General features: G+C 42.9%; 1 protein-coding gene and 2 pseudogenes across 1 annotated transcript in view; all 3 read right to left on the bottom strand.

Moving 5' to 3' along the window:
• The window catches only part of LOC136330152 (zinc finger protein 432-like), a 130,361-nt gene that overhangs the window by 28,751 nt on the left and 74,134 nt on the right, over positions 1–27,476 (bottom strand).
• On the bottom strand, positions 8,591–10,774 carry LOC136332007 (dual specificity protein phosphatase 5 pseudogene; annotated as a pseudogene).
• Positions 10,862–27,476, bottom strand: part of LOC136328850 (vomeronasal type-1 receptor 3-like) — a 34,488-nt pseudogene continuing 17,873 nt past the window's right edge.

The following is a 27,476-nucleotide window of genomic DNA, read 5'->3' as shown; positions in this document are numbered from 1 at the left end:
CCTCTTCTGCTGCATTCCGTGCCGCTTGATCAGCAAAATGGTTTCCTTTCACTATAGGGGAATCCCCCTTTTGATGTCCCTTGCAATGTATTATTGCCACCTTTTTGGGCAACCAAATGGCTTCTAATAGAGCTAAAATCTCATTCTTGTTTTTAATTTCCTTTCCTGCAGTAGTCAACAACCCACGCTCCCGGTAGATGGCGCCATGTACTATGCGGCAGTGGCAAGGCATATCTACTGTCTGTATAAATGTTTGCACTTTTCGCCTTCAGCAATTCTAAGGGCCCTGATGTTGCGTCCGATAAGCTCGGCACACTTGTGCAGGATGTTGCCCTTAGGCAGTGTGCCTTTTTCCATAACACAGCTGTCTTGATGGTCACCGCTCTGTTCAGCATACCTTTTGCCCATCCCCAACCATAGCTACGTCCATCCTGTAAACAAAGTTAAATCTGCCTTTCTCGTAGGCCTGATCCCGTAGGATCTGGTCTGGCTCCTGTAATGGTATCTAATACTTGTCTACAGTCATGGATCACCGATGAGTCTGGCAACGGGAGCAATGTAGCAGGATTCAAGGCGTTGTTTTCAAAAATTGTATTGCGGGGGGTTCAGCAACTGTGCCTGATACTGTGTTAGTCGGGTTCGAGATCCACCTATCCGGTGGAGCCCGCAGCACTTGTTCTAAATAGTGCTCTCCAATGACCTGAATGTCTTGACCCAGAGTCAGTTTACTGGCCTCCTTAACAAGGATGGAGGTAGCAGCAAGTGCTCTCAAACAATTGGGCCATCCTGATGACACAGGATCTAGTCTTCTGGACAGATAGGCTATTGGTCTTCCAAGGTCCCAGTTCTTGACAGAGGACCCCTAGAGCAATGCCCTTTTTCTCAGTCACAAATAGTTGAAAGACTTAGACAAGTCTGGCAGGGTTAATGCCGGGGCTGCAACTAGGGCCTCCTTAAGTTTTTGAAAAGACTCTCGTGCCTCCTCTGTCCATACAAATTGTTCCTCTTTTCCCCGTGTTAACTCATGCAAAGGTTTGGCCAGTTCTGCAAATCCCAGTATCCAAAGTCTGCAATATCCCAGCACCTAAAAATTCTCGTACTTGTCTTACTACAGGCTCAGGAATCTGTAATATGGTCTGAATTCTTTGGCTAGACAAACTACGTTGTCCCCCCTCAAGTCATACCCCAAGTAACTCACGGTTTGGGTGACAATTTGGGCCTTCTTAGCAGATACTCGATAGCCCATCCGTTGCATTCTTGGAGTAGTTCTAACGTAGCTTCTGGCAACTCTCCTGGTTTGGGGCTGCGATAAGGAGATCGTCCACATACTGCAGCAGTACAATTGAAGAGTGGCCGGCTCGAAACTCCTGTAAGTCTTTGCAAAGCCTCATTAAATATGGTTGGGGAGTTCTTAAAACCCTGAGGGAGCCTGGTCCAAGTGTATTGGCCTGAAAGTCCATTCTCGGGATCATTCCACTCAAAGGCAAACATTTCCTGACTTTGCTTTGCTAATGGAATGCAAAAGAAGGCATCTTTTAAATCCAATACTGAATAGAAAACATGAGTCGGTGGCAATGAACTTAATAGGGTATAGGGGTTTGGCACAGTAGGATGTATGGTCTCTACCCGAACATTCACTTCACGCAGGTCCTGCACTGGGCGATAGTCTTGAGTTCCAGGCTTTTGTACTGGTAGCAAAGGAGTGTTCCAGGCAGATTGGCATTCCCGGAGAATCCCGGCTTCTAATAAGCGCCTCAAGTGCTGTGCTATACCCTGTTTAGCCCGGGCAGGCACAGGATACTGTCTGATGCGTACTGGGCTAGCATCGCTCCGCAACAGCACTACTACAGGCGGCTGATGTATTGCCAATCCCGGAGGATTGTTCTCTGCCCAAACTCCAGGAACCTGCTGCTTTACTTCCTCGGGGATCCGTAAACCCGCTCTTACCTTCCGGGAGGGAGGCAATCAGGTATTCTTCTGATATTGGCACAGTCACTAATACCTTGCCTTCTGCATCCTTCTCCTGGTTGAAGGTTATTGTTGCTTGAAATTTTTGCAACAAATCTCGTCCTAACAGCGGGTAAGGGCAGTCTGGAATAATCAGGAATGAATGAGTAATAGTCCCTCGCGCCAGGTCTGTAATCCGAGCAGTGGCTCGAGGATATGAGACAGCTTTGCCAGTGACCCCTATTACCTTTGTGGATTCCTTTTGTAATGTCCCAAGTGGTCTCTTTAGGACGGAATAAGTGGCCCCCGTGTCAACTAGAAAGGTAGTTGGTTTCCCTTCAATTGACAGTGTGACCATAGGCTCCTGGGGGCCAACGGTAATGGAGCCTTGGCCCCGTCAATCTAATTGGAGCAAAACTTGTGAGCCTTGTTCCTGATTTACGGCCTGTAGCTCAGGGCAATCCTTCTTCCAATGACCTTCTTTCTTTGCAATAAGCACACTGGTCTCTATCTAGTTGCTTCTGCGGGAAAGTTCCTTCTTTCCCTTAAAGGGCTGCTGTTTCCCTTTTTTCCTTTTGATTGCTGTGCCAAGAGTAGTTTTACAGCTGCTCTCCCTAACTCAGGGTCATCGCGATTGACAAGACTCTCTGTGCTATTTCTAATAATTCACTCCTATTCTTTCCCTCAAATCCTTCTATTTTCTGGAGCTTCTTTCTAATGTCTGGGGCTGCCTGAGTGAAAGGTTATGTTTATTAGCTTGCGATTTTCCTCTGCCTCAGGATCAATAGGGGTATAAACCCGGTAGGCCTCCATTAGCCGCTCTAAATATGCAGCAGGGGACTCATCCCTCCCCTGAGTTACCTCACCTACCTTACTAAAGTTGGTTGGTTTCTTAGCAGCTGCCCTTATCCCCCTTAATAGAGCCTGGCGATATTGGGCAAGCGATTCCCTATCCCTGTCATTGTTTGGATCCCAACTGGGGGGGCTCCTGGGGAGAGTCCTCTCTAGGTCCCTTTCAGTGCCCCCTCTTCCCTAAATACTTTTTCAGCTTCTTGGCTGATGCGGGTTCTTTCTTCCGTTGTGAACAAGTGTGCAAAAGCTGCTGACAATCATCCCAAGTTGGTTGATGGGTCCTGAAAACAGTCTCAAGCAAAGAAATTAACCCCTGAGGTTTCTCTGAAAATGGCGGGGTCTGATGTTTCCAATTATAAGGTCACTAGTAGAAAAGGAATATAAATCATTTGGGATGGTGCATGTGGTCCTTCATTTAGTGGGGGCAGCACCTCCCTAAGAGGTAACATTGGGGCACCTCCAGCAAAGGAAGGTTGAGCATAAGGGGTTTCCCCCCCAGGTGTGGGGAGGACTCTGGACATTCTCAGGCACAGTTGAATCTGGCTCCCTGGGCTTCTGATAAGGAGGAGGATAATTTACAGGGTCTACTATATCCTCAGTAACATCAGAAAGGACCGGATACGATTTGGGAGGCTCTTTTTCAGGTGCAGGTGGAGCGGAGGGAGGGCGAGGCTTAATGTTCGCTGCGCTCACACAAATAGGCTCTCTTAACCTTTTGATTAGCTTTTTATGCCACTCTTAATGTACCCAGGTTTGTCTGTAGCTATATCTATCCAAATATCTATATACACATATTGATCTGGATGGGGCACCTGATATATAATGGCTCTTACTGCAAAAACTATGGGCAGATCAAAGGTTCCTTCAGATGGCCATCCAACCTTAAGAGATAGCCACTCCACTTGGCTTAAGGTCTGGAGAGATTCTCGATCGGGTGGAGGTCCCCCGTAACCCTGGGCTCTCTTCTGAAAATCAGAGAAGTTACTTAAAATGCAATCAAGAGGGGATTTAAGTGTAGATTCTTGCTGTCCCATCTCACGGTACTTGTTCCTCTTAGCCTGGTATGCTTCTAGTCCTAAAAAGACAACACACAGGATTCCCCACCCTATAAGCAGAGTGGTCCAAATAGATGAACGTTGATCACACTGTACTGGCAAACAAATGAACACCCAACACAACAGTGCAGCAAGTCCCAGGAGGACAATACACAAAATTTCCCACTCAGTCATTCAGGCTAAACAAACAACCAGACAGCGGCACGGCGCTGCGTGAGTGAGCTCACTACTTTTAAAACGATCGATCGATTTCAGACAGAAACAGAAACCTCGGCCGGCAGCGTCCTGCCCTTGGCCTGAGTGTCTGGGCGGGTCACTGACAGCATCCTGTCTGCCACCACAGACTGCAAATGCTCTGGAGCCAGATTACAGAAACAAGGAATTCTACAACAAGATACTCACCAGTTCGAGCTGTTCCGCCTGTCCCCAGTCAAAATTCCCATAATGGGAATCCCGGGCGAGCCCCCATAAAATGTTGCACTTGCTGGGTAAAATAGACACTGGAGACGTTTGGAGAGTTTAAACAAAGTTTTATGGCAAAGAAAAAGCAAAACCTGCGCAGGGGTGAGCTCAGGTGGCAGTCACCAGAGTCACACCGAGCGCCTACAATCTAGGGGTTTTTATAGCGTAGAAGCAAGCGGTTCATACAGAAGCGAATTTTGTGTTTAGCAATTGCCTCCCCCAAATTAAATTTTAGTCACGTGCCTTAGTAACCAGTCATACAGTTGAAAGCCCCCAGCTGGAAAAGTCCCTATCTATCCTCCAGGATTGGGTTACACTAATCATCCTGGGAGTTTTACGACTTTCCTATCTCAAGGATTCATCTATTCCTAGCCATCCTGGGAGTCTAACGACTTCCATCTGTTCCTAGTCATCCTGGGAGTCTAACGACTTCCATCTGTTCCTAGTCATCCTGGGAGTCTAACACCTTCCTTATCTCAAGGACTCATCTGTCCCGGGAATGGGTTGCATTTACTGGACTAGTTCCTTTGAAGTTATTTCTAAAGCCTATTAATATATTTTATGGCCTTTATTCGGATGTCACAAGAGCACTCTCTTTTTCCTGTTAGCACACCCCTTTTCCCAACAGGCTTGCATTTCCTAAACTCTAAGTGTTCCCAAAGACTTGCATCCAGAAGAGCATTGGGCAGCTGCATTGCATCTCCAGCTAATTGCCTAAACCTCTGCCCGAGGTCCCCTTTTTGCTACTGTTCCACTGCAGGGTCATTTCTAATCCATAAATTTTCTAGAGAGCCAAGGCAGCCTGGCCTAGGCTCTTGCCTATACATTCTTCTATTCTAGACCGTTTGGAAAACAGCTGTGTTAGGCTTGCTCGCTTGCAATTTGCATGATTAGGATGTGAGCACATGGCAGAGCCACATGTGCATAACGTATGTATATGTAAGACTACAGGTAATTGGACTCAGGGCAGTGTTTGGGAAATTGCAGATTGCATGCCTGTCACTGAGAGGGGATGCTTTACTATTTGCTTGCCTGCTGTTGTTAGAACCTGTTTCCCCTTGCCTGTGTACTCGCCTCTCACTGAAAGAATGTAAGAAAAGATAATACCCCAACGTTTTACAGCTCAGCATTCCACTACTGTCTGCTTGGTATCAATGTGAACCTGGCTGGCCTCAGCCATGAAAGGTTGCTAGCTTGGAGCCAAGGTCACTGGCTTGAGTAAGTAAGGGTCACTTGATCAGCTGCAACCTCTGGTCAAGGCACATATGAGAAAGCAATCAATGTACACCTAAAGTGTGCAATGAAGAATGATGCTTCTTATCTCTCTCCCTTCCTGTCTGTCTGTCCCTATCTGTCCCCTCCTCTGTCTCTATGTCTGACACCAAAAATAAATAAATAAATCTTCAATTCTTTTCCAATCACACAGGAGAAGAGACTTTCACCTCCATTCTAACCCCTCTTCTTTCTGTCTCTTTTCCTCCTGCAGTCAAGGCTCCATTGGAGCAAAATTGTCCCGGGAGCCTTCAGTGGCTCCATGTCCTCCCACTCAGGCAGTAGAATGGCTCTGGTCACAACAAACCAATGCCCCAGATGGGCAGAACATCGACCTTCATGGGCATATCAGATGGATCCCGGTCAGACACGTAGGGAGTCTCTCTGCCTCCATGCTTCTCACTTCAGAAAAATAGAAAAAAATAAATAAATTACCCCTAGCTGGTTGGCTCAGCAGTAGTGCATTGGCCTAATGTGTAGAAGTCCTGAGTTTGATTCCTAGCCAGGGCATACAGGAGAAGCATCAATCTGCTTCTCCACTCTTTTCCCTCTGCTTTCTCTCTATTTCCCTCTGGCAGCCAAGGATCCATTGGAGCAAAGCTGGCTCAGGTGGTGAGGTTGTTTCCATGGCCTCTGCCTCTAGCGATAGAATGGCTTTGGTTGCAACAGAGCAATGCCCGAGATGCCCGAGCATTGCCCCCTGGTGGGCATGCCGGGTTGGTACTGGTTCAGCACAAGTGGAAGTCAGCCTCACTTCTGCCCTGGTTTTCAGTTCAGAAAAATACAAAAAATAAAATATAAAATTAAGAAATATGCTGGGGTCCAGCCCCGGGGAGAATCCAGGGGTCCCACAGGAAGAGACGGCATTGGCATGAATCGAGTGAGAGAGCCGAATTCTTTTCTTTCTCTTTATTCTCTAGTTAGCATTTACTGCCAGGCATCTCTCTCAATTGCTGGTCTAGCTTTCCTTTTATGCACACACACTAAGTTACAATCGCATGATATTCAGAATACATTGATTAATCATTGTTTTTGTTTCACTATGGTTACATTTTCTAGGTAACAGTTAATTCATTTCTATAAACGATAAATCAGGTGGTAAGTCATTCAAAGTACAATTATACAATAACTTGAACAGCAATAACAATATTGATACAAACTTCCAAAAGGTCAGTACTGATTAATAACTCTACCTTGTCTAGGATTCTATTGTCTAGTCAAATTTTATTTATTTACTATATTCATACACTAATTAAGTTCTAACTTTACTTTTCTCAGAGTGTTCCACCACCTGCAGGTCAGGTATGCAAGAAGAATGGGTCACCCCATTAAAATAAAAATTTATTTATAAATTAAAAAAAAAAAAAAGAAGAAGAATGGAAAGTTTCTTTACTCTACCACATGAAAAGGCTAGGGAGGAAAAGTGATGAATTAAGTGAAGGCTAAAAGGTGCTCTGTGTATAGTTACTGTTTCCTACCTATTCATAAGTCACAATCTATTTTTTCTAACATGATTAATAAGAAGAAATTCTCCTACAAACTTAACCCTTTACAAGGGATTTCATAGCCAGCCTCTTATGTCTATGAGCCCAGTTCAAGGGGCTTATAGGCTTTTCTGTGGAACTCACATCCTCTGTCTCATTTCCAAAGAAATTACTACGAATCTACAGGGAAAGCACGGTACTATTATCCCTGTGCCATAAATAATAGCACGCACCCAGAAAAGGGGGAATATAAGGCCAGATTAATTCAAAAAGGTCAAAGGGGGAAGTATCATTGTGCCTTTCCTTTGCAGTGACTTTGTCAACCCGCAGCCATTGGCAGCCATTGGTCTTCACTGCAGTGACTTTGTCAACCAGCAGTTTTTGATCTTCTTCTGCTGTGACCTTGTCAGCCAGCAGTTGTGGGTCTTCTTCTGCTGTGACCTTGTCAGCCAGCAGTTGTGGGTCTTCTCCTGCTGTGACCTTGTCAGCCAGCAGTTGTAGATTGGCTCCCGACAGAAATACTTAAAAATTAAAATAAAATAAATAAAAATTGTGTTTTCCAAAATATAAGGGGATGTTTACTTAGAAAGTCACAGAAGTAGAAGAGATGGTCTTTAATTAACAACTCACAGAGGCAAAAAACAGCAGTTTAGGTGGAAGGGAGACGGGGGGGGGGTGCTCCCAGGAGAGAGTGCCAAAGAATTTTATTTTTAAGTGGCTCTGAAATTTTTCAGTTAGCATTGATTATATAGACAGCACGTTTGACAATCATATATTTTTGCATAGCAATAAAAGAGAAACAGGCTGGACTCTGGAGGCTGAGTTGATAAAATATCAACCTGGAATGCTGAGGTTACCAGGTTGAAATCCTGGGATTGCCTGGCTAAGGTACAAGGAGCAACTACCAGTTGAGGTTTCCCGCTCCTCTCCTCCCCTTTCTCCTCTGTCTAAAATCAATAAATATATTTTTTAAAAGAAAAGAAAAAGGACCAGCGTGTTTGAATTTCTTTCATAGCAATATGTAGTGGCATACCTGACCAGGAGATGGCACAGTGGACAGTGTTGGACTGGAAGAGGATCCATGTTCAAAACCCCGAGGTCGCTGGATTGAAGCCCAAAGTTGCTGACTTGAGTCCAATGTCACTGGCTTGAGCAAGGGGTCACTCTGCTTTGCTGTGGCCTCCCACCCAGTCAAGGCCCATATGAGAAAGCAATCAATGAACAACAAAGGACCTACAACTAAAAATTGATGCTTCTCATCTCTCTCTTCCTCCTGTGTGTCCCTAGGTGTCTTTTTCTCTGTTTCACTCTGTCTCTGTCACAAAAAAAAAATGATATGTGATATTATTGATCTTCAGTAATAACATGTTACTGTGTTTTATGTAGGTTCTTTTCTTAAGAATTGAGACAGTCATACCTGGTAGGTGTTAATTTTATTGTAATCTTACCTGTAGGGAACAGACACTTTTTTTTTCTTTTTACACTATAAAAAAAAACAATGACAATGACAACAATCAGTAACATACTACTTTTCTTCACATTCGTATGGGTTTTTAGGAAATTATTGCCTTTTCCCCTGGAGAAATAACCTACAGACAGAAACAAAGTAGTACCACTCTGTGAAATCAGCAAATCCTAGAAGTCAACAGTTTGAAGACAACCCCCAGGGGCAGGGGAAAAAACAAGTGTCACAAGAGACAGACAAGCACGGATAAGGACAGCAAGCTGGGTAAAGACCAGGTCAGTGACACAGACCCAGACAGCAGGTACCTCTTCCTCCTGGTACCCACTGCCACCACCTCAAACAGGTGGTTTTTAGTCTAAAAGAACTGTCTTCAAAATGACACCCAAGTTGCTTTGAGTAGAGGTGCAGCGAGAAAGGTTCAAGTATGAGTAAGAGTCATGCCAAAAGTCCAAAGTCAGGGAATGACCCACAGTGACAAGGCAAACCCAGACGTGCCTACGACTCGCTACTTCAATGAACTGCCTCCGTGGGACCCAAGAGGGAATCTCAAAAAGGTAGGAGGGTCCAAATCAGCCTTCTTCTTGAGTCCTCATGAACCCTGTAGGGTTGCTTTCCTGACTGGATAATCAGCTTATTCCCTGAAGCGACAGAGACAGATGTGGAGACTGCCAAAGGTAAAAAAGTCCGGTGGAAACTGTGCTTCCTTCAGAATGAAGTGGCTTTGTACCTGCCCTTTCTCACGTCCAGCAACTGCTCTCTCCCGTGTGGCTCCAGATGGTTATTGCCTTATGCTTGAAATGAAAAGGCGAACTTGGAGGTGCCAGGACTGGCGGTCCTGAGAGGGCAGGGGGTCTGGAAGTACAGTAGTCGGCACAGGCTGCACTCTCATAATGGCTTGGCCTTCCTTCGGTCCCAAGAACCTATGCCCGAGGTCAGTCTGAAGTTCATTTGCAAACCTGGCGACCCCTCGCTAATCTATCTCACGGGGGCAGCGGGAGAGAGCGAGGGGTCTTCAGTATTGCACGGGTATTTAATGTCTGCAAGTTTAAAAAACAGGATCACAGTTGTTCTTGGGGCTGGGCAGGTTCCCCCATCCAGGTCTAGCAGGATGTGGCTGTGGCCATGGGGCTCCTGCTGAGCTCTGAGACCGGCGAGTGGGTGGGCACTGGCGCCAGCACCGAGGTAAGGAACGTGCAGTAGGAACCCTGCACGTTAGGGCTGTGTCTGCAAATGGGCTAGGAACGAAGAGCTGGCTCCCTCCCCTTGGCAGGAGGGAGCCTGGGGGGTGGGCGTGGAAGGCAGGATCTCAGACTCATTGCAGGAGCTGGCCTATAAAAGTAAAGTTGGGTGAGACCACACCCCGCCTCTGCTTGATGTACTCGAAGGCGTCCTTCAGGCGAAACTGCCCGGTCTTCACGAGGTAAGCCATGCAGATGGTGGGGGAGCGGGAGATCCCAGCCTCACAGTGGACCAGGACCTTGCCTCCCTTTTCCCTGACACAGTCAATGAAGTCTATTGCTTCTTGAAAGTGGGAGCTAACGTCAGCCGTGTGGCTGTCTTCCACGGGGATCCATTTGTAGTGTAGGTGGCCTGAGCCAGCCTCGGAGGTCCGCCGCGAGACGTTCAGCAGGGCCGTGATGCGCAGGTTGGCGAGGAACTCGCACTTGGATGCATGGTAGGCACTTCCAAGGTAGAGGAACGGAAGGATTTCAACTGGGCCGCCCTGCTCGTAGGCTGGCCTGTAGCTGATGCTGAGCACTGGTCTCCCACACTGGCTGATGAGGGCTCTCTCGGGCTCCGTCTTCTCTTGTGAAACGGGTTCTACGTCCACGCAACACTCAGGATATTCCGAGTAGAAAGTCTCATATCCTCCTTTGAGGAAGTAGACTCGCGGGCCGGCGGGCAGGCAGGCGAGCACGACGCGCGCGGCGCTCTCCTCCCGCAGCTTCTGCCAGTGGCGGCTGCCCTGGTCCAGCACGAGCACGGCCGCCACGCCGCCGCCCTCCTGCAGAGCCCTCGTGGGGCAGCACGTAGCGCGCCGACACCGCGCCGCCGCGGGCCCGCCGCAGCACCACCGAGTTGAGGTTGACGTTGAGCGAGCCGCGCACGCAGGAGACGGCGAAGGCCAGGTAGTGCCGGCAGTCCAGCACCACGCAGCGCGCCGCCGCCTCCTTGCGGAGCATCTTGCGCAGCTGGCGCCCGTCGAGCGACGTGACCTTCATGCCGCCGCCCAGCGGCCCCGCGCCGCACAGGTGCTCACGGCCAGGGTGCCCGCAGGCGGGGCACAGGAGGGCGCTCCGCAGGGCCGCGGCCGGCCAGCCGGCCTACCGAGCCCGGCGCCGGAGCGGACGCTCAGCACTTCTTTCCCGCCCCGCACGCTCGGCGGCCAGCCCGGCCACTCGCCGCCTCAGAAGTCGGGGATTCCGCTGCCAGCGCCGCGTCTTAAGTGGAGCCAGACACTTTTAACAATAGTAAGTGTCAGAGCTACGAATCATATCCTGAAAGTCGGACCACAGAATCTGGGTTCCTTTTTTGTTTGTTTGTTTCTTTGTTTGTTTAATGCTTTAATTATCACTTTTACAGGGAGAGGAGGTGGGGAATGAGAATTATCAACTCATGGTGGTTTCAGTTTAGTTATTTGTTGATTGCTTGTCATATGTGCCTTGACCCGGCAAGCCCGGGACTTTGAACCAGCTTCCTTAATGTTCCAAGTTTACACTTTATCCACTGCGCCACCATGGGTCAGGCAGAGGCTGAGATCTTAATTTTACCAAGTCTCTGCTCCCACACTATACATACATTTTAAAACCTTCCTTCTTGGCTTAGTAATTCATCCTAAATTCCTTCCTCAGTTAATATAAGTCAATATCATTATGAATAAATATATGCCATTATAGCAGACCATAATTTATTTAATATACCACTACTGTGAGATATTTATATTTCTACTTTTTCATTTTAGAAAACAATTCTGTAGAAAAATCTAAATAAAATTGATGGATACTATTTATCTCAATGTCCTGTTTGTGATACTGCACTATAATTTTGCCCTTGAAACAATTGGGGTAAACTGGGTAAAGGTACAACGGATTCCTTTGTATTACTTTTTAAAAATAATTTGTTTGTTTTAGAGAAGAGAAAGAGAGAAATGGGGATGAGCAGAAAGCATCAATTCCCATTTGTGCCTTGACCAGGTAAGCTCAGGGTTTGAACCGGTGACCTCAGCACTCAGGTTAATACTCTATCCACTGCAGCTCCACAGGTCAGGCTGTATTATTTCTTATAACTGCACATGAATCTATAGTTACCTTAAAAAAAAACTCCCATAAAAAAAATCTCTGGACCTTCCTGTGCATATGTGTGTGTATTACAATCACTTCTTTTTTTTGGATACATTCCAGAAAATAGAATTTTTTTTTGTACTTTTCTGAAGTTGGAAACCGGGAGGCAGGCAGACAGACTCCCGCATGCGCCCAACTGGGATCCAACCGGCATGCCCAATAGGGGGCGATGCTCTGCCCATCTGGGGCGTTACTCTGTTGCAACCAGGGCCATTATAGCGCCTGAGGCAGAGGTCATTGAGCCATCCTCCCTGCCTGGGCCAACCCTGCTCCAATGGAGCGTTGGCTGCGGGAGGGGAAGAGAGAGACAGAGAGGAAGGAGAGGGGGAGGGGTGGAGAAGCAGATGGGCGCTTCTCCTGTAAGCCCTGGCCGGGAATCGAACCCGGGACTCCTGCACGCCAGGCCAACACTCTACCACTGACCCAACCGGTCAGGGCCGGGAAAATAGAATTTTGAGTCAAAATTATACTTGTATTAAGTGTCTCTGATATGCCTGGCCCTGTAGTATTAATACTTGGAATGACTGAAAGGATGTAGTTACCTGCACACTGCTTACAACCTAGCGAGGAAGGGGAACTCTGAATGGAAAAAGAACAAGGCAGCCTGGCGGTCAAGGCCAGTGGCAAATTCCAGGTGATATGGCCTGGCAGGTGCTAGGAACGGGGTCATTCTCGCCATGTCTGCTGACATCAGGTCATGATACAATAATTCTAAATGTGCAGGCTCTATGCGGAGATAAATAGAATTTTTTTCTTTTTATTTAAAAGATATTATTTATTTTAGAGAAAGAGACTGACACAAAGGGGGGAGGAGCAGGGTGCATCAACTCCCATATGTACCTTGACCAGATAAGCCTGGGGTTTCAAATTGGCAACATTAGAGTGTGAGGGCAATCTGGCTCTGACCCATTGATTACCAGGGTTGACTTGGCTGATCTGGCTGGCTAGGCGGGTGTCTCCTTCCTCCCTCACCATTCTACCTGCGTCCCTCCTGAAGCTGTGGCTTGGTTGAAGAGGACAACTTTCCCCAATAGAGGAGAAGATCATTCTTAGATCAAGGGTGTACAGTGCTGCGCTCCCCTGCTAGAACCTCCAAACACACTCTCAAACTGGCAGCATCAGCGTTCCTGGTCGATGCTCTATCCGCGGTACCATCACAGGTCAGGCACACTGTTTTTATTTATTTATTCAATATTTCTATATTTATTCAAAATGCACTATATGAAACTCTTTTAAAAACCAATAACTGATGACTTTGTATATAAAATGAGTAAGTAGAAATGACAATATAACCACATACCTTTTGTTTGAGGAATAACAGACTTTTCAATGTATTTTAATGGAAAACTTCCTTCTTCTTTTTAGTGATTGGAGAAGAGGCAGAGAGACAGACTGCCACACGTGCCCCGACTGAGATTCATACCGCAAGCCTACTAGGGGGGCGATGCTTTGCCCTTCTGGGGCATTTGCTCCATTAGAACTGGGGCCTATTTTAGCGCCTGAGCAGGGGGCCACTGGGGTCATTCTGAGTGCTGGAGGCCAATTCGCTCCAGCCAGTAAAGCCATGGTTGCAGGAAGAGAGAAAGAGACAGAATGTGGAGGGGTGGAGCCAGAAACAAACCCCTCCCCTGTGTTCCCTGACCAAGAATCAAATTCAGGACATTCACTCTGGACCAATGCACTACCACTGAGCCAACTGGCCGGGGCCAACACAGGATTTCTGTATATCATATTAAAAATAAATGAGAAAAATTAATACCTTTGTTCATATTTTTAAAATATATATATGCTTACCATGTTACGATCACAGTAATTTCAATCCAGAACTAATTATGCTCTCGGTTCCGGAAATTATCATGGCAGCCAAGATGGTGCAGTTCTGAAGGTGAAGCCAGTTTGTGCAGAGTTTGTACAGAGAGAAGGAGATGTGGAAAAGAGGTGAATAGGTTGGTGAGGTAGAAACATTTGATTCTAGGAATCCTCCGATGAGTCAGTGGCTATGGGAGCCCTGAATGAAAAGGGAAGTGTTTTCCAACTGTGTGTATTTTCTCACCCGCCGGGTGTGACCTAGGATTAAAGGTAATGGCCCACTAGTTCTTGGCTCTGTTGTTTCATTACCTTCCGTCTGAATCAAATGTGAACCTGCACGGGCCAGGTGGCTGTGATGCTGGCTGTGGCTACAGGCTTTACAGGGGTGGTGGGGAAACCACTTTCCAGGCAAACAACAGCAAACATTGGATCCTACCAATGGTGTGAGATAAGCTGCTATTTGTCATCTGCCGCCCTGAGGGCAAGCACCCACAGCCTTACATAGACTTTACACACATGGCGCTCCCCCATACTTACGCATCAATCAGGCAAAATACAAGCGAGCAAGAACTAATTGTAATTTTCATGTTGCTGCTCACATAGAAATATTTCCATAAAGGCACAAAAAAGTTAAAAAAAACTATCCCTAGGATTTTCATGTGTATTGAGGAATATTTGAGATTTCTAGCCATAAAGGAAGATAGTAAAATACATATAATAAACATTTATAAGAAAAGGGATGGTATCACTCTCTTTGTCTTTGTATAACTGTAAGTCAGTTTCCTCAAAGTAGTCTTTACAAATATAAGGCCAAGGCCACACTCCAATTCAAATCTGAACCCCCCTGGAGTGAGGTGAAGGCCCAAAAATGCAAAGGAGCTCAGGTGCAGGTAATCAAGGATTTCATTTTGGGTTTTCTTCTTTTCCAAGTGAGAGGGGAGACAGAGACACAGACTCCCGCATGGACCCCTACCTACCAGATTTTACCTGGCAACCCTTGCTGGACTTGATGCTCTGCCAATCTTGAGCCATGGTTGCAACTGAGCTATTTTTAGCACCTGAGGAAGATGCTCCAGAACGTCATTTTTAGTGCCCAGGTCTTATGTGATTGAACAAATTAAGCCAAGGCAGTTGGAAAGGGAGAGGAGGAGTGGGAAAGAAAGAAAGAGAGGAAGGAAGAGAGAGTAATAGAGAGAGATAGAAGTATGCAGGGAAGGGAAGCAGATGGTGGTTTCTCCTGTGTACCCTGGCCAAGATCAAACCCAGGATATCCACAAGCCGGGCTGACACTCTACGACTGAGCCAAGGGCCAGGGCCTAATTGAGAATTTCTCATCAAAGTAGAAAATTCCAAGTATTTTCACAGATTACACTGGGAAACAAAATTTTTTGTTGCATTCACAAAAACACTTGTTCTTACCTAACTCAAGTGTGCTGATCTCAAATATGATTTAGTTTTTCTCTGTAAGCTACAGTTTTTTTGCAATTCAAGATTTGAGTTTTCATCTTATTGTAAAATTTTCAACATTTAGTTTAACATGATGAAGTAGAATGTCTTCTTGGGTATTATCTTTGTGAAAATACAATGCTTTATATAACACAGTAAATACACTAATACTCTAAAAGATATAATTGCATTAGAATTTAAAACACATTTTAATCATAAAATTTTGCAAAACTTATTAAATTTTATTCAGGCAAAAATTTTCGTTTGTAGCTCTTGCGTTTGTGTACTTCTTGAGGACAATCTCATTTGATGCTCCAGCATTATTCTGCCATCACTAACAACTCCGAGATTTTGGGGAAATTTATCAAGGTGACTGTTCAGGAAGTGAATCTTAATGCTCATGTTACATCCAATGTCGTGGAAAGCCAACAGCATTTTTTGAACCTGAAGTTCATAGTTTTCTCCTTTTTTGTTGCCAATGAAGTTTTTTGTAACTGCCACAAAAGACTGCTATGTTTCTTTCTCCTCCTTATTCATCTTCCTGGCATATATTTTTTACGTATTAGTGTTCTAATTTGAGGTCCATCGAATACACCTGATTTTTTTTAAAATTTTTTTTTATTCATTTTAGAGAGGAGAGGGAGAGAGAGAGAGAGAGGGGAGACAGAGAGAGAGAAAGGGGGGAGGAGCTGGAAGCATCAACTCCCATATGTGCCTTGACCAGGCAAGCCCAGGGTTTCGAACCAGTAACCTCAGTATTTCCAGGTCGACGCTTTATCCACTGCGCCACCACAGGTCAGGCGAATACACCTGATTTTATCTTCTCAAAAGACAAGGAAGGAAAAGCAGAAATAATATGTTGAAAGCATTCACTTTCTGTATTTAAAGCCTGAACAAACTGCTTCATTAAGCCAAGTCGATGTGAAGTGGGGGAAAAATGATCCTATCTCGATTAACTACAGGTTCATTCACAATATTTTGCATCCCTACATCCAGAACTTTACATATTGGCCACTCATGCTGTGGCCAGAGTTTCTTCCGAGCTTGGCTGTCCCACAAACACAGAAAGCAAGGATACTTTGTGAAACTTCTCTGTTGTCCTAGCAGGAAATTTACCATTTTAAGATCCACGCAAATGATTCTGTTATACTCCTCATACTTCAGAAAGTCAAGGACAATTTTTATGTCATTATAATTCTCTTGCAGATGAGTTGAATAACCAATTAGAACCACTGCATAAACATTACTGTTGTGTAGAAAAACACATTTCAGACTGTGTTTAGAGCTGTCAAGAAATAGCCACCATTCTGTTGGACTGTAAGTGGTAACACCTAGCTGGCTGAAAAGACTACTGATATCATGACAATAAACAAAGTGTCTGTCTTCTAAAAAGAAGTCCACAAAAATTTTTGCACGCTTCCTGAAGTGGGATACTTTAGCCAACTGGTAAAGTACAGTGTGTTCATAAAATTATGGTGCACTTTTGACCGGTCACAGGAAAGCAACAAAAGATGATAGAAATGTAAGATCTACACCAAATAAAAGGAAAACCCTCCCAGTTTCTGTAGGATGATGTGGCAGCATGTGCGCATGTGCAGATGATTACGTAACACTGTGTATACCTCAGAGCAGCCCACGCCATGCCAGTGGAGATGTGGACAGTACAAAGGAAAGTTCAGTGTGTTCTGTGGCTCATTGAATTCCAATCCGTGACCAAAGTGCAACCTGAATATCAGCACATTTATAATGAAGCACCATTACATAGGAATAACATTACTCGGTGGGATAAGCAGTTGAAGGAAACTGCAGTTTGGTGGAGAAACCCTGTTCTGGTAGGCCATCAGTCAGTGACAAGTCTGTAGAGGCTATACGGGATAGCTACATAAGGAGCCATAAAAAATCTGTGCGTGACCCCATATCAAACTGCACTGAATAGGTATAAAACTTAGAAAGTTTTCCTTTTATTTGGTGCAGATTTCACATTCCTATCGTCTTTTGTTGCTTTCCTGTGACCAGTCTAAAGTGCACCATGACTTTACGGACACACTGTATATTCTTTGTTTGAAGACTGGAGGCTAATAGCTCAGCTGCTTTCTTTGATAGGCCCAAATCTCTTACTAAGTCATTCAATTTGGGTTAGCTAAACTGCTGAGGGGTTAATAACTGCTTGGCATAAGAAGAAGACCCTTCAGATTCTACAACCATTTCCTCATGCATCTTATCAAAATACACTTGATCACTATGTTCACTGTCTTCGTCCTTAGAAGAAATAAAACCATTGAAAACTGGAACCGGGAGTGTCTCGGAGTGTGGGATATGTCATATTGCTGAAGGAATATTAGGATATGCGATCATATGCCATTTTTTCTTGCCAATGCCCTTTGTATGGATCAGACAGAAATAACAGTCACTGCTGTGGTCCTTAGATTCATGCCATACCATGAGAATACCAAAAGGCATTCCTTTGCATTTTCCTTTTGTCCAGTCATAGAGCACTTCCTCACAGTTATGACACACAATATGAGGAGCCAAATTCTTGTCTTGATTAACAAGGAGAACTTGAAAATAGGCAATATATGCATGTGTCACAAATGATGAAATATTGCGCCTTGGCATTGAAGTGTTAACAGTCACATATATAACAGAAGGTGTCAGGAGTATTCTAACATTTACGCCTACTCGAAGAAGCCATGATTCAATCTTAAAACAAAATAAGAGGGTGTTTTTATCAGATAATAATTTTTTAAATTTAAAAACAACTACAATTATGTAAAAGTGATGTTTGTAAAACATTAATTGCCTTGTGGTTATGTTCAATCCAAGTGTCAATGTCCTTTAACTTTAATTTAAAAACCAACGCATGTTATTAATGTAAAAAAGTAAAATAAAAATTGCATAAATACTAAAGCATGCACCAAAAAACCCCACACATTTCAGATTTGAAATCAGCGATACAGTAATATATAGAAAAAATTCTAAAACCTCACGCAACAGAAAATGAAAAGAAAATTGTTCCCTAGTGTTACCTACAAAACCTAATGAGTCTTGTCTGACTACCAGTGGTGCAGTGGATAGAGAGTTGAACTAGGATGCCAAGGACCCAGGTTTGAAACATCGAGTTGTCAACTTCAACACATAGTCATCCAGCTTGATGCCATGGTCGCTGGCTCGAGCCCAAAGATTTCTGGCTTGAAGTCCAAGGTCACTGCATTCAGCAAGGGGTCACTCCCTCTGTTGGCATCCCCAAGTCAAGACACATATGAGAAAGCAATCAATGAACAACTAAGGAGCCACAACAAAAAGCCCTGACACAAAATTGATGCTTCTCATTTCTCTCCCTTTCTGTCTGTTATTACTATCTGTCCATCTCTCAGTCCCTTTCCAAAAAGAAAAAAAAATAGACCAAAATAATGTAAAGCATTTTCTCCAATCAGATAGGTATGAAACTGGTAAAATTTAGAAAAAGAAATCTGGCAGAGACACAGACACAGAAGTAAACAGCATTCTACTAAAATAATGTGTAAATTAACAAAGAAATCAAAATCACAAATTTCTTGAGAAAATATAAAAAGAAACCATAATCTATGCCACGGGAAAGCATTTCTGATCATTTTTCTATGGTAATTAAATATTCTGCGAATCTGTTGAGACATGAGTGGATTTAATTAAATCACTCCTTACTTTTGGCAGAATGGTACTTTTATGCTCCTTTTGCAGAGTTTATGTCAATCTCCTTTTATGCAAATTCCCTATCATACACTTAATATATAATTTTCTTCATAAAGTTTCAGAAACCATTTTGTCAATTTAGAATGTGGAACTATTTTATCTAGGCAGGTATTTTCAATAAACATTTCTTTGTTTCATACAGTTCACTACTGCAATATTTAATATACAGTATTTTAAAATTTGTTAATGCACATCTCTTCATACACATTTTTTTATTTTGAACAGTTATCATTCTCTGAGGATGTAGGACACCATATTCACACTTGGCAGTCATAGTCCATAATAACTAAATCCTCATTTTTCCTCCAGCTTCAACTAAGGCCACTTGCATTACAATACAGCACACAGAAAGCTCTACCCTGAGCTTCTTGGAGGAACATCCCACATGGATTCCGTTCAAGGCACTACCCTCTCTATGGGATGGCCAGTAAATATTGACAAAGTTGCTATCTCTCATGAAAGACTACACACTCAAAAACATTTCCAGTGTCTCTACATTATTTCAGGACTGTTTATTGTTCACAGGACTCTGAACTACTCTACTGCAACCATCATTAAAAAATAATCATGCGAGTACTTACATAATAAGTATTATTATGTAGTAAAACAAACATGATTTAGTATTTATTGTAGCAGCAGAATCTCTGTTATTCAAAACTCTATGTGCAATGAGACTGAATGTAATTATACTCACGATTCCTTGCAGAATCAGGAATAGATGACTAAAGAGAGTGAAAGGTAGACAGTGTATATTCTTTTGACGAGATGCAGGAATGCAGAAACTGCTTACATCTTCCAGTGCACACAAAGGTGAACTGAGTACAGGGTGGTTATGACTCAAGAGGACAAAGGAGCTGGCAGTTGAGAAGCATGCATTGATTAAGACAGAAGTGTTCACTAGCCACCTAGTGGTCTTACCAAAAATAGAAATATAAATGGGTGTAATGGGGGAGAAGGCATAAAAATATACTAAAACGGTCACTAGAACAGGGATGTTTTGGATAGCTCTAATCTCACGAGACGGTCTGGGAGACACGTTGGTCACATGAAGGCGTTGGACCTGCTGGTTATGCCTGTACAGAATAGAAACCATGGTTTTCCTGGCCCAAGTCAGAGTCCCAAACACAAAATATCATGAGAAGATATGACTACTTTATATGGATCATATATATTATTAGAGTAAACTTTAATGGAGCATATCCAAAGATGTTTGAGATGATTTTGGTGTTCCATTTGTCAGTCACATACTCAGGAACTTTAATATTTAGCATTATATTCAGGATCCAGCAGAGGATATTTGAGGTGTTTGTGTATTTGGCAGCATTTGCTTTAAGCTCTGCCCACCGAGAGTTCCAACAACTGATGTAATTGCATGGAAGACACTCAAGAACCAGATGGTAGCCATGCATACACTTCTGGCTACTTTCTGAATGCAAAAGACAAGTTTGCATCCAAAATCAATGAGAAAATATTGCAGACCCAATGCTGCTATTGTCTCCAGAACTCCCCTTGAGAGAATGATTTCAGAATTGCTTAATCAGGTGAATGACAATTAAATCTGCAGGCTTGGGGAAATAAGGGGGTGGGGGAAGATATATTCGGTGGGACACTTGAATCTATGTAAACACAAATTAAAATCATAAATAAAAAAATCTGCTGGCTTTGTCCTGTATCCACTGAGGTAAAGGGACATATAATGACAGAAGAGTAAGAAATTCTCCAGGATTCCGATAAGCATCTGAAATAAGAAGATCATTGCAAATGTAAAATTCAGGGAGGTCACTCCCTTATATCCCAGTGCTCAGTGTTTACATTCATAAGAGGACAATTCTGCATAAAAACATGATTGGAGGCTAACCATGGAAAATAAATTCAAAAATCATCATTTACAATTACTTTTTCCTAAACATTTTTAAATATACATATTTTTTAAATTTCAAAGCTGAATGTTTAATGTAATGCTTATTTAGTCAGTAGAATTTAAAAGTTTTTTATTTATTGATTTGAGAGAGAGAGAGAAACACCAATCTGTTGTTCCACCCATTCATGTATTCATGGGTTGATTCCTGTTTGTGCCCTGAGTGGATATACAGTATGTCTGTAATATCATGGTGCACTTTTGACCGGTCACAGGAAAGCAACAAAAGATGATAGAAATGTGAAACCTGCACCAAATAAAAGGAAAACCCTCCCAGTTTCTGTAGGATGATGTGGCAGCATGTGCGCATGCGCAGATGATGATGTAACACCGCGTATACAGCAGAGCAGCCCACGGCCATGCCAGTCAAGATGTGGACGGTACAGAGGAAAGTTTGGTGTGTTCTGTGGCTCGCTAAATTTGAATCCGTGACCAAAGTGCAACCTGAATATTGGCACATTTATAACGAAGCGCCACCACATAGGAATAACATTACTCGGTGGGATAAGCAGTTAAAGGAAACTGGCAGTTCGGTGGAGAATCCCTGTTTTGGTAGGCCATCAGTCAGTGATGAGTCTGTAGAGGCTATACGGGATAGCAACGTAAGGAGCCCTTAAAACTCTGTGCGTGATGCTACATTAAACTGCACTGAATAGGTATAGAACTAGGAGAGTTTTCCTTTTATTTCATGCAGATTACACATTTCTATCGTCTTTTGTTGCTTTCCTGTGAACAGTCAAAAGTGCACCATGACACTACGGACACACTGTAGAACCTGCAACTACGCAGAATCTATATCTTGATGATGCCCTAACCAACTAAGCTTCTTGGCCAGGAGATAGTCACTATTATTATCATGTTATCTATTTTAAAGTACTTAATATTTACAGGAGTGTGAGATAGAATCTAATAATATTTTCATTTTTTAGACAAGAAGAATTTGACTAAAAGGAGCTTATACTACTCATTCAAATATTCCTACAGTCATGGTTTGAACATGGGGAGCTTGGTTGCAATAACATTAGTGTTTACCATTGTGTTGCACTGTCCTAGCAAAGTGGTTGTGCATTTTTAAAAATCCAGATGTTTGCATACATAGTCATATTTGAGACCTATTTGATGTTTGATTATGCCCATTTTTCTTTTCAATTAAAGTATTTATTTTTTTGACCAGTATAGTTTTAAATAAATAATCTTAATGAAGTATTGATGCATCTAATATCTTTATGAATATATTAGATTTATTGATATGGATTCATGTCAATATAACCAGAGAAACAATCATAAGTTTCCACTATAGAAATCATAATATTTGACTTTCAGCTAAACTTTGGCAGTTGTAAATTTACAAAGAAAAAAACATCTAGAACCAGTTATTTCTAATTAGAGAGCATACAATTATCTGGTCTTTATTTTGAAAGAATGGTTGAAACTAATATGTGATCTGAGAAATAGTAAACAAAAAACAAGTATGCATTTCAGTGTTTCAAGGCATAATATCTTGGGTATCAAGTCAGTTTTGAGGAAAAAAACCATAAAGACAAGGCTAAATATAACCTCAGGATACTGACAACCTAACAAAAGATCAGAAGGTACACTTGAGCCTAAAAAATGCTGAAGCTCTTAATTACTTTACTGTCCATACTTCTCACAAGCGAAGTTGCCTTTTTTTTTAAAGTCTCAGTTGCAGAGCTCACACATATAAAAACTTTTTAATGTTCATCAGTGAATTGTAAATACATTCAGGAGACATAATTACTAAATCTATTAACTGTATTAAACCTCAATAATAACAAAATAATTATAATTCAGTAAAAGACAGTCACATTTATTTACATTAAGATTAAGATATTACAATTAGGCCATCAAATGTATTAATACACGCATAGAACTGTAACGATAACTTTACTAATCATGTAAAATTCTCTGTGCCTTTGTAAAGCTGATTGAACAGCACATTAATTTCTGAATTACAATTATACTGCTCAGAAATCAGAGTTTGATACTACTTAGGAAAACTTCCAATAACTGGTTAAGGCAGAAATATTAAAAATTATTAGAAGTGGTTAGAGATGGATGCAGGGTCTCAGACCTCCTGTCAGCCCATGCCTCAGGAATTATGGCTCCTTCTTGGGTAGCTCTGAAACTAAACCAATTTTGACCTGCAGAAAAATCTCCTTTTCACATGAGGATGAACCCAAATGCTGATCAACGTTAGGTTAAAATTTACGAACAGTAATGTAGTCTTTTAAATAAACTCAAATAGCTACTATAAACAGTAAATATAAATGGCTCTTTGTACACATCTTTGTTCCTGTGATACACAACATAAACTGCATTTTTACATAATTTGACTTGTAATTTCTCAGCAGTATGTAAGGTCTGGTATAAATTTTAGAAAATCTGAGACAGAGCTGTTCCAAATATAGATTGTGTGTCTGGGTGTGCATGTGTGAAAGAGAGAGAGAGAAAGAGAAAGACAGACAGAAAGGGAGAGAGATGAGAAGCATCAATTCTTTGTTTTATCGCGTTTGTTGTTCATTGATTGATTTCTAATATGTGCTTTGGCAGGAGTGGGAGTGAGGAGTCTACAGCAAAGCTATTGACCCCTTGCTCAAGCCAGCAATCCTTGGTCTTCAAGCCCGCGACCATGAGGTCATCTCTATAATCCCACCCTCAAGCCTGATGAGCCCACGCTCATGCCAGCTACCTTGTGGATTCAAATCTGGTTCTTCTGTATTCCAGTCCAGTGCTCTATCCACTGCACCACCACCTGGTCAGGTTCAAGTATGGGTCATTTTTGAGAATGAGTTGAAAAATTAACTGTTCATTACACTTCTGCTGGAATCTGCAAGCCAACAGGGTTCTTGCGGTTTAAATTTTTGGGGAACAGTGGTGTGGGAGACTGGCAGTAAGCTGACGTTGGCCGAAGCCTCACTTGCTTAAGTCACTAAAGACTATGTTTTTCTCCACACTTCCATGTTACCTATGACGCTGGTTCGTTTTTACTCATCCTATCTGTGTCCCTCATAGAGATTGGAGGCATATTTCTTTTTATGCTTTGTTTTGAGAAGTTAAGATGTTATGCAGGGTGGAGGGTTTTATGCACTTGGGAAAATCCTTGGGTTGTCTTGGAAATGTGACTTTGTATCAGAGATCTCTTTGACTTGCTGATGATTTTTCTCTGCCCTGTAAATAAAGTGGTATGGGGGTGGAGAGTCTTACCCTTGCAAGGTAAAGGCATTGCAGAGGCCTTCCGATTTCATTCTTTCTCTCTCTGAGTTTATTTTTTTATTCTTTAGCATTCTCACTCAGGACCTGAACAATTACTAGCCGCGCTGCTCCACGACAGATGGCACCTGAACAGGGACCTGAGGAATACTAAACTAACGGCAGATGATGGATCTCCCCAGGGTGCACACTGATTAAAGCTTCAGAGAAAGTATAGTCAGAAGGAATGAATTATGGGACAATTAGGGTAAAAAGCAAGGGACCTTTTTTTTTTGTACAAATGTTTTTATTTGAGGAGGAGCTTTTGTATAAAAATATCAGGGTGAGCTAAAAATGAAGAGATGTAAATATAAGACATTAGAGTCTGAGGATGACTTGGGAGATAAGGAGGGTGTCATGGGCATGACCAACTTAATGTTTGCACCTCCGCTGCCCTCTACTCCTTCTTATGCTCAACTTTCTGCTCATTCTGACCTTCATCATGATGCTCCCAGAGTTTTTGTCTCAGAACCTTGGAGGTCCTCACTCCAACCAACTCTTACATACGGCTTGAGATACAGGGAATTACATCAGAATATGTGATGATATTGGGCCATCATATAGAAAAGGTCTGGCTATTGCCGCAGTACCCCAGGGGAGGACTCCAGGACAATACTTTGATAAACGGCAGAACAAAAGAAGGAAGGGAGGCCAGGGAGTAGTTCTGCCAGAAGATCTTGTTTCCAATGTGGAGATCTTGGATATTTTGCTAGAAATAGCCCTACTGTCTTCAGATATCAGTTTCAGCCTTCCCCTAAGGGGTAGCCAGTTCCTAAATATCCTGACCTCTGCACAGGATGCAAGAGAGGAAAATATTGGGTGAATGAATGTAAATCTAAGCATACAGCTGAAGGGATTCAGGGAAATCAAGGTGATTCAGGGAAATGGACAATGGGGCAGTCCCTAGCCCAATCAAACAGTAGGGGCTATGTCAGAGTTTCCTCAGCAAATTCTGATTCCAGCAGGCCAAACATTGCTCAATCATCCTGAGCAATGACAGGCTGGCTGCTCCTAGTTCTCTCTGGCAGCTTAGTCTGCCGCTCAGCTAAAATGGAGGTAGAGGAGAAGTCTTGGTATGGTCAACCTGAGCCACCAATTACAACAATTATGGAATTTGAGAATGGATAGGAGACTCAGGTATTAGGAAAGCTACAGCTTTTCCTGTTATTGTCTAATTTTCTTTAATGTTTAAGTTACAATCCTCTGAACTATCATTTTGTTTCTTTCCTATACATTGCTTGGAAATTTAGGCATGGGACCCCTGGTGGATCTAACTACTAAATTTCCCACTCAGCTGCCAAGAGTACCTTTTCTTCTGGAGATTTTGTTTACTTCCATCACCACTCCCTCTGATAGAAGATGCCCTGACTGAGATCAGGCAGGCATCTTTCTGGTCTGGTTATGCTCCTAAATCACAGGTTTCTCTCTGGTTTGTCTGATTCTAGTTTCTGTGTAGTTTTTGTCTGATGTTTTCCAAAATGTGTCTGCTTTTAAGGCCAGAATTAAGTTCTTGGATGCAAACATTTAAAACGCCAGCTCTTATGTTGAGAAAATAATTGTTTCATCTCTACATTTTTGGTTAAAAATTGGAACATGTAAGAATCGCTCATTTAAATTTAAATAGAATGGAACTTAGCTTCTAAAGACTTGTTAATTTATTTTGTGTTTTGTGGAGTATGTTTTGAATTGTCTTCAAAGCTGAGAGCCAAATAGCAACTTGGGTATTAGGATTAATCAGGTTTACATGTTATACTTGTATTTCTGTACTGTAAGTTGTCTTGTTTCTGTGTAAAACTGTACTCAGCTTTGTGAAAGAAAGGAATTGAGAAAAATTAAGCAGGGCCCTGATAAATCATTTCAAGAATTTTTCGGGACCTGCTTCAGGCAGTTGGAATAGGATAAAAGTGCTAATTCTGCTAGTCAGGCCACATCCTGCAAAAGGGGCCCTGAGAAAATCAGGAATTCGGCTCCTCTGATGCCCTAAAATGGAGTTAAGTATACAAAGGAATAAATTCAAAGGACTCTTAGATACAGGAGCTGATATACCTATTAGTGCTGAGCAACATCAGCTTTCTTCTTGGCTCATTTATGCAACAGTCACAGAGCTGTTAGGCTGAGGGCAAAGAAAATTTCCTTAACAAAGCTCTACGTTTTTTACAACAAGAAGAGAGAGAAGGTCATTATAAATTTTTCAGCCTTATGTGCAATCTAGGTTGTCTTTTAATCACTGGGATATAAATGTTTTTAAAAATATGGGAGACTTAGTTGTAAAAGCATTTGCTACATTTTGCCAGACTTTTGGAATTGACCTGAAGACAGGTATTCCTTATAATCCTCAGGGTCAAGGCATTGTGGAGCATGCCCATCAAATGCTTAAAGGTCAATTAGAAAAAATTTAAAAAGAGAGAATCATAACCTGGACCTCATGCAAATTTTCTGTATCACACTCTTTTTACTTAAAAAATTTTTGATTACTGATCTACATGGCCATTCAGTGGCCTAGAGACTCTAGAATCCAATGAGGATAGTCTTCCCTGAAGTGCAATGGAAGGACCCGCTCACAGGAATCTAGGATGGACCAGACCCTGTTCTTCTATGGGGCCAAGGATGTGTTTTTTCTAGGTCTGCTGAGGCTCCTCAGTGGGTTCCTGAATGTTTGGTAGGACACCATGAGCCAGGAGGAGAGACTCACCGTACAAGAGCAACTGCCTAAAACTTTTTTTATTCTGCTCTCATCCCTTTCTCATGAGCCTGTGCCACATATAAAATCTTCTTAGCACTCTCCAAACCTCCTCCTCCTGCAAATTTTTACCCCCTTCACTCAATGCAGGTGATCAAGCTGTCCCACCATGTCTTTTAAAGTCTATAAAAACCGAGAGTAACAGAAGGCAGACAGAGCACAAAAAGATCAGGCAATATACCAACCCTTGACAGATGCCCTTAAAGGCTCCAATGCCCCTAAGTGGCCTCATAAGACTCCATCAGAGACCTGCTTCAAGGGTGAAAATGAAGATCATTGGGCTAAAACCTGTATGGATTCTTTGCCTCTGCCAGGGCTCTGCCGACGCTGTGGGAACAAGAAACACTGGAGGGTAGGCTGACCCCTCACTCCTCAAAAAGAGGGCTCATTCTCTACAGCCCTAGTTCAGCTACCTGTAACCTAACCTTGCCCAGCAGTAGATAGAGCATCAGACTGGGATGCATAGGACCCAAGGCTGCTGGCTTGAGCAAGGGGTCACTTGGTCTGCTGTAGTCCCCGGACAAGGCATATATGAGAAATCAATCAATGGAAAACTAAGGAAACACAATAAAGAATTGATGTTTCTCATCTCTCTCCATTATTGTCTGTCTGTCCCTCTATGTGACTCTCTGTTTCTGCCATAAAAAAATAAAAAAATAAAAAAAATAAAAAGGGTGACCTGACCA

This window comes from Saccopteryx bilineata, chromosome 3 (genome assembly GCF_036850765.1).
Source record: "Saccopteryx bilineata isolate mSacBil1 chromosome 3, mSacBil1_pri_phased_curated, whole genome shotgun sequence".
Lineage (NCBI taxonomy): Eukaryota > Metazoa > Chordata > Mammalia > Chiroptera > Emballonuridae > Saccopteryx > Saccopteryx bilineata.
The sequence above is the reverse complement of the archived record's forward strand: the minus strand, read 5'-3'. Positions and strand labels throughout refer to the sequence as shown.